This window comes from Episyrphus balteatus, chromosome 4 (genome assembly GCF_945859705.1).
Source record: "Episyrphus balteatus chromosome 4, idEpiBalt1.1, whole genome shotgun sequence".
NCBI lineage: Eukaryota > Metazoa > Arthropoda > Insecta > Diptera > Syrphidae > Episyrphus > Episyrphus balteatus.
The window spans coordinates 68,350,151-68,361,595 of NC_079137.1; the positions used below are offsets into that span (position 1 = coordinate 68,350,151).

At 27.1% G+C, this 11,445-nt stretch overlaps 1 protein-coding gene across 3 annotated transcripts in view; it reads right to left on the reverse strand.

Annotated features, from left to right (window-relative positions):
- The window catches only part of LOC129917997 (glycoprotein 3-alpha-L-fucosyltransferase A), a 29,365-nt gene extending 19,721 nt beyond the window's left edge, over positions 1–9,644 (reverse strand). The window contains exon 1 of one of the 3 annotated variants that reach the window (XM_055998281.1): positions 9,536–9,644. The gene's annotated coding sequence lies outside the window, so the exon portion shown is untranslated. Of the gene's footprint in view, positions 1–2,811; positions 3,046–9,100; positions 9,509–9,535 lie in introns of those variants that run through there. The other 2 variants (XM_055998279.1, XM_055998280.1) reach the window with 2 other exon arrangements.
- Positions 9,645–11,445: the final 1,801 nt, after the last annotated feature.

Sequence of the window (11,445 nt, forward strand, 5' to 3'; positions counted from 1 at the left end):
TGGACCTCTGGCGTCATAATCCATCGTTCTAACCACCGCTCCTTGGAGAACGACTACTACCACCATCTCTTTATATAAAAAAAATATTTTTTGCACCATTATTAACAGAAGGTACCTGTTAAGCACTGTTTTCTTGATTTTCTCTTAAACAATTGAAAGGATTTAAATTTTAGTACAGCAAAGTTTAATTAACTTTTATTTAAAATCTTAGAAATTTTTTTTTAAATATGAATTTTGGATATTTTAATAATATGTACTTATTTTTTTTAAACATCAATAAATTTTCTTGAAATTTTTATTTTAATTTGTGAACGAGTTAATTTCTTCAGAACAGCATACAAATTTTTGAAAATTTCTATGCTCCACAAAATTATTTTTTTTTTTAATGTCTTCAACAATTTTCAAAAAAAGAAAAACACAAATTCTTAGCTTTTGCAAGAAATCAAATGGCAAAAACTAAAAGAAAATAGAAACTAAAAAAAGAATAAAAGCGTTTTTTTATTTCTGAATTTCTCGTTAAAGATTAAGCCGATTTCAACGAAAAATTATATATAGAAGCGTAAAAACAACCGTATTCATAAAACTTTGCAAAATTTCCAAAAAAACACATTTTTGGAAAAAAAATATTTGTTTTTTAAACATCACTGACTAATTCATTTGCAATTTTGTTTTAAGCGTTGATTCATAATTTCATTAATATGGCTAGCCACTATTTCTTTTAAATGTATGAAATTTTGTATGTATACAAATATTTACTTTTAAAAAACAGCTCTAACGGTTTTAAAATAAGTTTTTCTGAAAATTCCTTTTTATAAAAGAAATCAAATGGAATACTTCGCTTTGTGTTCAAAACGGTTATTAAGTTTTAATTGCATATAAAATAAAATGTTATAAGCGTTTACATTTCTTATGAAATTCTAAAAAAATCAAATTATTACTGAAATTAGAGCTCCTTTACCATACGAACACGGCAACACTTAATCTCAAGACGATGATATTCTTAAATCTTAACTTTTTAACATAATAAGATTTCTAATGAAAATAAATGGAAACTCTGTTTAAAATCAAAGTGAATTTTACTTCATTTTAATAAGATTTTTCTTCTCAAAATTTTTTAAGTGTATCGTCTAAGAATGAAAAGATTTTTTCTTTGCACCATAGATACTATGTAAAGGTGCAATGAATTAACAATATTTTTCCACTCATTTAAGGACGGCAGTCTTCTTGGCAAAAAACATGTTTAGCCCAGGAGAATTAAACATTTCAAATGGAAAAAATTAGATCGTGCAATTTTTTTTCATAGGACGGTAGAGGGGATCACTGAGAGCTTAAAACCAGTTTTTCGGGAAAATCGACCTTGTGCTTAAGCCGCCATCTTGGATTAAAGGTAAAACACTTTTTAGTGAATAACTCGGCCATTTTTTATTTTTGACAAAAATTTATATATATAAAACTTGTAGAAAATTTTATTTTCTATAACTTTTGTCTTCATAAATTTTTCTATTTGACCCATATTTTTCGAGTTAATTTGAAAAAACTATACCCCTACTCAGCTTAAACTTTATACCCGCTTTGATTATTATTGTTGTTGAATTATTATTGTTATCAAGTTATGAGTTTTGTCAATAAGTTTTTTTTAGTTTGTTAATAACTTTTTTTTTAAGACTCTGATTTAAAATACCAAAAGTATAAAGAATTCGTATTTTATTTTTGATTTCACAATGATCTTGATTGTGAATTTATTATAATATCACTGAAACTATATATTTTTTATCAAAACTTATCCCAAAACAAGCGTACACACTGCAAAGAGACAGGACATAAGTCCATAAACTATGGCTTTCTATCCAAGTTGTTATCACTCAGGTATGCGATTTGGGATGGAATCTATTTGGAAAATATTTATAAAGGTCCGAAATTATCATTGCATTGACCTATTGGTTTTGTAATAGATAAAATCTTAACGTATTGAGTCAAAAGAAAAAACAAACAATTTTTCGACATGAATATTTCCTCTAGGTCGTTGGTAGCGATCATAAATTAGTTAATTTGTTAATAACGTCAATATCGCATTAACATCAATTAAGGAAGCACAATTATTGTTATGGAGACAAAATCGTTTTTTTTTTTTTTTTGTTCGCTAAACAGAATCTGAATCTTACCTATAAACCAATTCACATCTACTTAAAATCGACTGAATTATAATTTTGTACCTCTGTAAATATTTTCCAGATGAATTCCGTCCCGATTCACACAGCTGATTGATAAAAAACTTGGTTAAAATTCATATTTAGGTAGTTTTAAACATCTATTCTGGCAACCCCGCTCCTAGCTCCTACAGCTTTAAATGTTATTGAGGATCGCTGTGAATCAGCGAGTTTTAAATGTCAAATTTAATAAAATGAATTTACTATTTGTTAATGTATTTGTATATTTATTGTTATTTTTGAGATGCACTTATTTATTTTTTTGATTGAATTGATTGTATTTTTTTTAGAAGTTGATAGCTGATGAAATTTTTTTTGTACACTTCAACGCAGGTATTTTTTTAAGCAGAAATTCCACAGAAAATCACATAATTTTTATTGCAATATGAAATTAATGAAAAAAAAATGCAAATTGTTATACATTTCATAATATGATGTTACACTGTTCATTAAACTTTTTGTTTTCTTCTACAGAAATCATTTTCATTCATAAAGATAAAAAAATGCACAAAGTAAAGGACAAACAATTTTTAAAATTGTGAGACTCTTTTTTTTATTATGTTTATATTTTTCTCGTATTAAGCCAGAGTTTTTCATCATTTACCTTTAATGAAATAAAAAATAAACCGCACACAAAAAATGTTAAATTCTAAGCTTGTTTACTGTTCTGACTTAAAAGATCAAAGACGCGATTAGGAGACCATTGTTTTGCGCTGCCGGCCGGTGCTACTACCTCCTTCGCTTCATAATAACAAACAAACTGATATGAATACCATGCTTAATACTCATATTGATACTCTAACAAATTTACTAATTTGTATATGCTATGCTGCTAAATGAGCAAAACTGAACGAGTTAACCTAAATAAGAGATCACGATAATATATTATGGTAGAGTATAACAAGCTCTCGCCACACTGTATACATTATAATTTATTTATTATTAATTTTCTGATAAGATGTCATCCAAAATTTACAAGCAAAACAAATTATTTAAATCAAACAAAAAATTATACCGCATTGAGTTAATAGGTAAAAATGTAAACAAAAATACAGGGCCGGACTTTGAATGATGTTTTGATTAATTTAATTTATTCAGTGAATTTATAATGAGTTGAAAATGTCAATAGAAGTTCGTTAAACTTTTAAAATTAGATTAATGGTTATAAAAATGAATTGAATATGTATTTTTGTATAGAAAAATGTAATAAAAGCAAATTACTTCGAAACCCAGCCGAACAGCTTCGATTTTGATAATAGTTTTTTTTTCAAACGTTGTCGGTTATTAAAAATAATACAAAATAGAAGACATGTAAGTAACAAAATGTTAATGCATTTTTAAAAGGAATTTAATTAAATCTGTAATTCATATACAACATACTTTAAGTATATACCAATGAAATCGAAAACAAATAAACAATTAACAGAAAACATAAATATAAAAATACACAATTACAACATTTACAATGTAAATAATTTTACTGTAGGTATGTATAAACCCTTAACGCATGTTGTTTAAACTTGTAAATTTGAATGCTAATCTGTTTGATTTATTAACCTATTAATTTGAAAAAAAAATACTAAAGACCAATGACCCACGCTCATATATCATATAATAGTGTGGTTCATTGGTCTTAAGTATTTTTTCAATCTGCTTTTATTAATAGATAAATAAAAAAAAAAAGTAGCATTCAAATTAAAAAGTTTAAACAACACGCCTTAAGGGTTCATACATACCAAAATTAGTATGTTGGGGTGATAAATCAGCTACGATCGAAATTGTAATTTAATCTATAAAGGAAATATTTAAAAAATAAAAAAAGATACCTTTAAAAAAATGATCAAAATATCTTTTCATAATGTTTTCGCTAGTTTATCTTTTGGTTGTTTCGGAGTTCGTAAAGGTAATACTTTATTTGGATCATTTACATAATTAAATATTGTTTACATAGTAATAGATTATACATTAAGGGAATCTAATAATATAATTTTTTATAAAAAAAAGGCTTCCTAACAAATCTCAACTTATTGGTTTTTACGTGAATGCCAAAGTCGTATCAAAAAACAAGGACTTAATCATGTCCTAAATGAAACTCAGAAACAGTCAGGTTAACTAATATTCCTAAATCCGCTCATATAGTACGAGTCTGTTTTTAAAGTTATATGAATTGTTAAAATACGTTCTATCCAAAAACTTAAAATCTCAAACAAACATGATAATAAGATGTAAATACTAAGTTTAAGAATGGTTGTTTAACTGCATAACCTAGTTATAATTTTTATTTTTTCGATTCTCCAAAAGGGTTTATTTTCTACAACTAAAAAAGTTTGTATATATGTACATATGTATCTAGAAAAAAGTTCTGTCCATCCTTTGTTTTGGAACACACTTTTTTGAGGACACCTGAAACTATTTTTTCAATTTTTTCGGCCTCACCGATTTCGATAAAATTTATATATAGGGAAAAATTTAAATTGATCCAAGCCCGTGCATTTCGGCCCATTCTCTTTAAATTTGATTATTTTTAAAATACAAATACAACATGTTTATATTGTATTCAAATTTTACACTTTTTGGTCCTTTCACCATGTTTTTTATCCAAAACATACTTTTTAACAAATTTTGAAATCAAGGTTCGATAATACTTTGGAAGAAAACTATAAATTAATTTAAAAAATTATAACTAAAAAAACTATTCATATATGAGGTATTCCAACTTCACGGGTGGGACACTATAAAATTTACTTAGGCTTTCGTAATACCTAGAATGGAATTATTAAATTGATTTAACTTCTCAAAAAAATATATCAACCTAATTATTTTAAAAATAAATTGATTTTGAGAAAGAGTGTGTTCTTACAAAGTGTCTGCGAATTAGTTTCAATATTTTATTTAAATTCTTTGGTTCATATACATTAGACTGGGCCAAAAAAATAAAATATTTTTTTTTTTGAAATTAACTTCGAAAATCTTGTTCAGGATGATGAAAAAAAAATTTGGTGAAAATTTGAGCCGTTAAAAAAAATTTTAAGAGGTCTATCATCGGTGTTTTTTATTTTTATACATGATATGATGTTTTACAACAGAACTGCTAGACGATCAAAGTAAAAAAAATTTCTGTTCATTTTTTCTTATATAAAATTAAATTTCCTACAAAAAAGATCTAAATGAAAATTTTCGTCAGACGAGCCGTATTCGAGTAATTAAGCTTTTTAAATCGAAGTGTTTTTTCAATTTGCCTGTTTCACTTTGGAATTTTGTGATGAGCAAATAAGTGAATAGAAAAATAAAACCTCGACAGATTCTTATAGGAAATTTAATTTTCTACAAAAAAGGTCTTATAGTAATTTTCCCTAAATTGAGTTTTGAAGAAGTTATTCACGATTTAAATCGAGAAAAAAATTAAAAAATCAATTTTCAATTTCAAAATTTTCTAATTCACTGAAAATTCAATATTTTCAAATTAGCAAGATGTTTTCTTGTAGGGAATTAAACGTTCTATAAAAAGTTCCTTGGCAGCAAATTAATTGCTTTAACCGTTAAGAAGATATTCGTATCAAAACCAATGCCCACTGATTTCAATAATTTTCTTATGACAAGTATGCATTTGCGATTTGAATACGATTATCTTCTAAACGGTTAAAGCAATTAATTTGCTGCCAAGGAACTTTTTATAGAACGTTTAATTCCCTACAAGAAAACATCTTGCTAATTTGAAAATATTGAATTTTCAGTGAATTAGAAAATTTTGAAATTGAAAATTGATTTTTTAATTTTTTTCTCGATTTAAATCGTGAATAACTTCTTCAAAACTCAATTTAGGGAAAATTACTATAAGACCTTTTTTGTAGAAAATTAAATTTCCTATAAGAATCTGTCGAGGTTTTATTTTTCTATTCACTTATTTGCTCATCACAAAATTCCAAAGTGAAACAGGCAAATTGAAAAAACACTTCGATTTAAAAAGCTTAATTACTCGAATACGGCTTGTCTGACGAAAATTTTCATTTAGATCTTTTTTGTAGGAAATTTAATTTTATATAAGAAAAAATGAACAGAAATTTTTTTTACTTTGATCGTCTAGCAGTTCTGTTGTAAAACATCATATCATGTATAAAAATAAAAAACACCGATGATAGACCTCTTAAAATTTTTTTTAACGGCTCAAATTTTCACCAAATTTTTTTTTCATCATCCTGAACAAGATTTTCGAAGTTAATTTCAAAAAAAAAAATATTTTATTTTTTTGGCCCAGTCTAATATACATAACATTCGTAGTTTCTAATAAAAAAAAAATCAATTAACGTAAAAAAAGTTTTCTTTATACAAAAAAAGTGAGTAAACTTTTTGTAACGGCCGGCCGGTACGCGTGAAAATTGGTCTGCAATAGAAGAGTTTTTAAAGTCTACGAAACTTACAAAATCAATAATAACACTGGTTAACAAAATTAAACTTTTTTTTTGTTGCTGAAACAAAAATATACTTTTCTGAAGGTTTTCGGTGTGCTGAACTCGAATTAAACAAAAACAGAAAACCAAAAAACAAAACCATGGGCGGCGAGCACCCCAGACATAGTAAGAAAAATTCTCAGGTAAGTTTTTAGGTGTTATCAATGAAAAAAGTTGATCAATTCAGGGTTAATCCAATACTGTATCACTTTATTGTATCCTTATTTAAGTCTGAATATTTAAAAAATAATTGGCGAATGATTAATGTTTCATGAATTAATTTATCAACAAGTCCAGCCACGTAAAAACAAGAGGTTTTTTAGAAAAAAATAGTTTTGGTTTTTTGTTGATTTCTCGAAAATGACAAGATATTTTTGAATTTGGTTTTCTGTTTTTGTTTAAAAATAAATAAGAGCATTGAATTTTAAAAACTAAATTAGTAGGTACTTAATTACATACAATTTTGAAAAACATTAGTTCGAAATTTTTTGTTCCAATTTTTTTTTCAAAATTTTGATTTTAAACATTAATTTTTTAAAAATTGTGCTATAAAATGGCTTTGTTTAAAATGTTTGTAAAAGACTAGGGTTTTGGCTTTATAGCACGTTATTCTAAGTACAACCGTTGATTTTTAATAATTTTGTTTCCAAAATAAGTCAATTTTTTTTTTAATTGCCCCTCCCGGCTAAACGAGGTTGAATAGACCCCCCCTCCCATACGATTTTTTGCTTGTCTCGACCTAACCTACACGCTCTAGCTTTTTGGCACATTACTCCTGAATCACCCTGCATAAGGAAAGTTGTTTGAGCATGTTTAGTAACGCTTTCAATAAGAACTATTTTCCATCTCTCAATAAGACCTGTTTAAATCTTTCCGATATCTTTTTTACAGCCCGAGATATCCTCAGTTGTTTGGCATTTTATATCTACCATAGAAATTTTATAACGCCACTATCTCCTTTATTTATATGAAGTCAAACCCACTTACTTCATTTTAAGATATCTCGGGCAATAAAAAAGATATTGAAAAGATTTAAACAGGGTTTGAAAGATGGAAACAGTTCTTTTAGAAACTGTTACTAAATATGCTAAAACAATTTTCCTTATATAAAAGAATAAGGTCCGAAGTACTCAAAACAAACGGTTTTTTTTTGCATTTTCTAACGGTAATATTTAAAAAACGGGAGCTGATGATTAATGGCCGATTTCATAGACATTTAACAGGCTTTTAAAATTTTAAATGACGTTTTTGGGTGGAACAAACGTTATTTTTGGATGTAAAAGCGTTATAAATATTTAAAAGGGCTTTATGAAATCTGCCATAAGACTTTAAAAATATAACTAAGTTTTATTAGTGGGCGTTCATGAAATAATCTATTTTTTTTTTTTTTTTTTTTTGTTTCTTTGCTTTGTATACTAATTTAATTATTGTCAAACAACATTGAGCGTGTGATTATTAAGAGCATAGGTATAGTTTTTCATAAAATAATTTTTTGTAGATTAATCTTCCATACATTTTAAATAATGAAAGCAACCAATAATATTTATTTAGATACAAATTCCACCAACTGCAAAAAAAACCGACCATTTTTTGTTCGAAATTTCGAAAACGGCTGTTTACTGGAAGCTGGTAAGATTTATGATAAAGAACATAGTACATATCTCATGACCAGGGCTGGGCCTGCAGAATTTCAGCTTAGTCTATTTCTTTTGGGACAGCCTGATATCCATTTAAAATGTTTCTACTAACATTGCAACATTGTTACCAAAAAATTACAAAGTAGTATAAATCCTATATTGGATTTCCCCAAACCAAATTTTTAAAGCCTGAGGGTTTGTTTTATCTGACCGAATCCCCTTATATTTTGAAATATAATATCTTACTACTTGTATCAAATTACACAAACAAAACCAACCCCTTTTTCAATTTCATACATACTTACTACCAGACAAGGATCATAATAATCATCAACAAAAAAAAAAAAACAGCAATTAAATACCATATATACAACCAACAGGTTTGTTTTTTTATGTTTCTCATATTTTTTTTAAATTCTTATAATCTGCATCTAATACACAGAACAACAGGCAGACATCCGGATTCATTAGCTTAAAATAATTGCAACCTTGCAACCTATAAGTCTTCTTTGTTGGGTAGATATGAAGGTGGTAATGATGGGAGGAATCAATGTGAACGTATCTATATCTATATTCATATCATATCATCCCTTTTTTTTCTTCTTTATTATTCAAAAAAACATACTCTTGAGAAAAATCCTTTCATATCAATAAAAGGGCGGTAGAGATCCTTTTTATTCTGTTTTTTTTTTTAATCTTACAACAAACTCGTGACATTTACTTTTTTCCTTATTTAAAAACAAAAAAAATAGATAAAACAATGTGAATAAAATTATCTCAAGTGTTTACATTAAATTAAAATTCTTACATAACAATTTTTCCCTCCGTGGTATTTTGATAACATTTAAAATTAAAAAGGATTCTGTTTATAATAATTTTCTCTTGCCCTTTAAGTTGTGAAAAAGGACGATTTAATAGACAATTTTCAGTAAAATATGGAAAAATTTCACAAAATGACGAAAACTTTTTTTCTTCCAGGAAGAAATTTCTGAAACAAATGTTTTTTTGTTTTTTTTTTTTTGGAAAATTCAATAATCCTTCGCCCGCACAAAATCCTTCTCTGTTACACACACACACCCTTTATATCCGGTATCTTTTTTATTTCACTCTATACAAAATTTCACTCGGAAATGATGATGATTTAATTTAACAACCAAGAAAATTGAAATAAAGAAATAAAAATGTAATTAGAAAACTGTATCTATAAATGTGAGGAAAAAATATATAAGTTTTTGATGTTTACGTTTTCGCGATGCGTTGTATTTGGTTTTAACGTAACTTTAGTACTGATTGCACGGTACAGCTGAGCATTACGAATGCTTTTATTCGGATATACAAATATACATAATGTATGTATAAGTAGATATGTATCAATTCTTATGATATAAATGACAACATTTGACGGCTGTGCTCTTCCATCTATGGATAGGACACGAAAAGGGGGTGGTTTGGTTCTACACATGCGAACAAAATCTATCATCCAGGACGATGATGATATGGCAAACTGAATACCATGTTGTCCTTTATTGAGGAAATAATTTTTCTTTCGTTGAGTTTTGGTAAGACCAATTGGAATTTAAATTCAAATAACGGCGTTTATCCAAAATGAGGATTTTTCTTAAAATTAGGTTTATAGGTCCCAGGTATTCTATCTAAAAGTTCGTTCTAACCAAAGATAGTATTCTATTTATCTTTGATTTACCATTTATAGCAACGAGTTTATCTGTCATGTCGTATTTTAACTTGTTCTAAAGGGCAAGTTAGTAATTCGTTAATAAAATCGAGCTTCAGATAACAATCAGATGAGAGGTGATAGGTAAACAATGTCTTCATCTCGGCAAAGTTCAAAAGTTACTTAAAATAGGTACTGAAGATTTCTAAAAAACTCATAAGAGATTACCCGTATTTTTATGTAGTTTTACTTTTTATTTTATTTTATTATAGATACATTTTTTAATTCAAAATTATAAAAACATGTCTATAAGTGGTTCTGACCTCTAAACGCAGTTTAATTTTAATTTTTTTTTTTATAAAAGAAAGATTTTTTTTAAATTTACTTTTGGAATCGTCCTTTTTTTAAATACATTACATATTTGGTATTTCACACTTGTAATAAAAGAAGGAAAGGAAACAAAGTTTCAAAAAAAATCATTCATCAGTTTTCAAAACGAAAATTCGAAATGTTATTAAAACGTTTTTGTACAAAAATTAAAGTTGAAATCGGTTATTTCATTTTTATACAGGATATCAAAAAAAACTGTGTTGTTTGATCAATTGTTTTCTTGAAAAAATTATTTGGAAAAACAAAATGCACGACTGGGGTCGAACGTACTCGTTCTTATGTTAAAAGGACATGAGTATTAGCTAAGCCTTGGGAATTCATTGATTTGGTAATGTCGTTTTCTATTGACTTTTGAGATTTTTGTGTAAAATTCTCAGATTTTCAACTGCAAATCGAATATGAAATCTAGTTTTGTAATTGTGTACGAAATCTGAGCGTATACAAAAAATAAAACAACAACAAATGTTCAAACAAATGTCAAACAGAGGATGTGTGTGAAAGTGCGTGTGTTTGTATGCGTGAATCTTGATAAAAATCCAGATTCAGATTTCTGATTCTCAGATTCATTTTTTTGTCATTTTTTTGAATCTCAAGACGCAAATAGATCATGAAATCTGAGATTTTTCCACTATTTCCCCTCTTCACCCCCCCTCCCCTTTCAGCTGTCAGATTCACAAATCTCATTCTGAGATTCGTCAATAGAAAACGACATAAGATATCAGAAACAAAAAAAAAAAAAAAACAAATAAATAAATACAAAAGATATGTTTAAAAAAATATTATTTTTTTTTAAATTTTTTTCTTTGAAAATTTGAATACACAAATCATTTAGGGCGGAATTCAAAGTCGTTACTCAAGTTAAGATTTTTCTCAATCAAACTAACAAATAACGAAGAAAAAAATAACAAAAATAATAAAAATTATTTAAATTATTTCTATTTTAAGTGGAGCGATTGAATATAATTCAATTTTAAAGTTCAAGTGACCTCAACTCCAAATTTATAAAGCGTTTCGCCCAGGTACGACAGTGGGCTCATCAGTTAGATCTGTCGTACCCTTACTAAGACGCCTTATTTTGGTCGATGTTTACC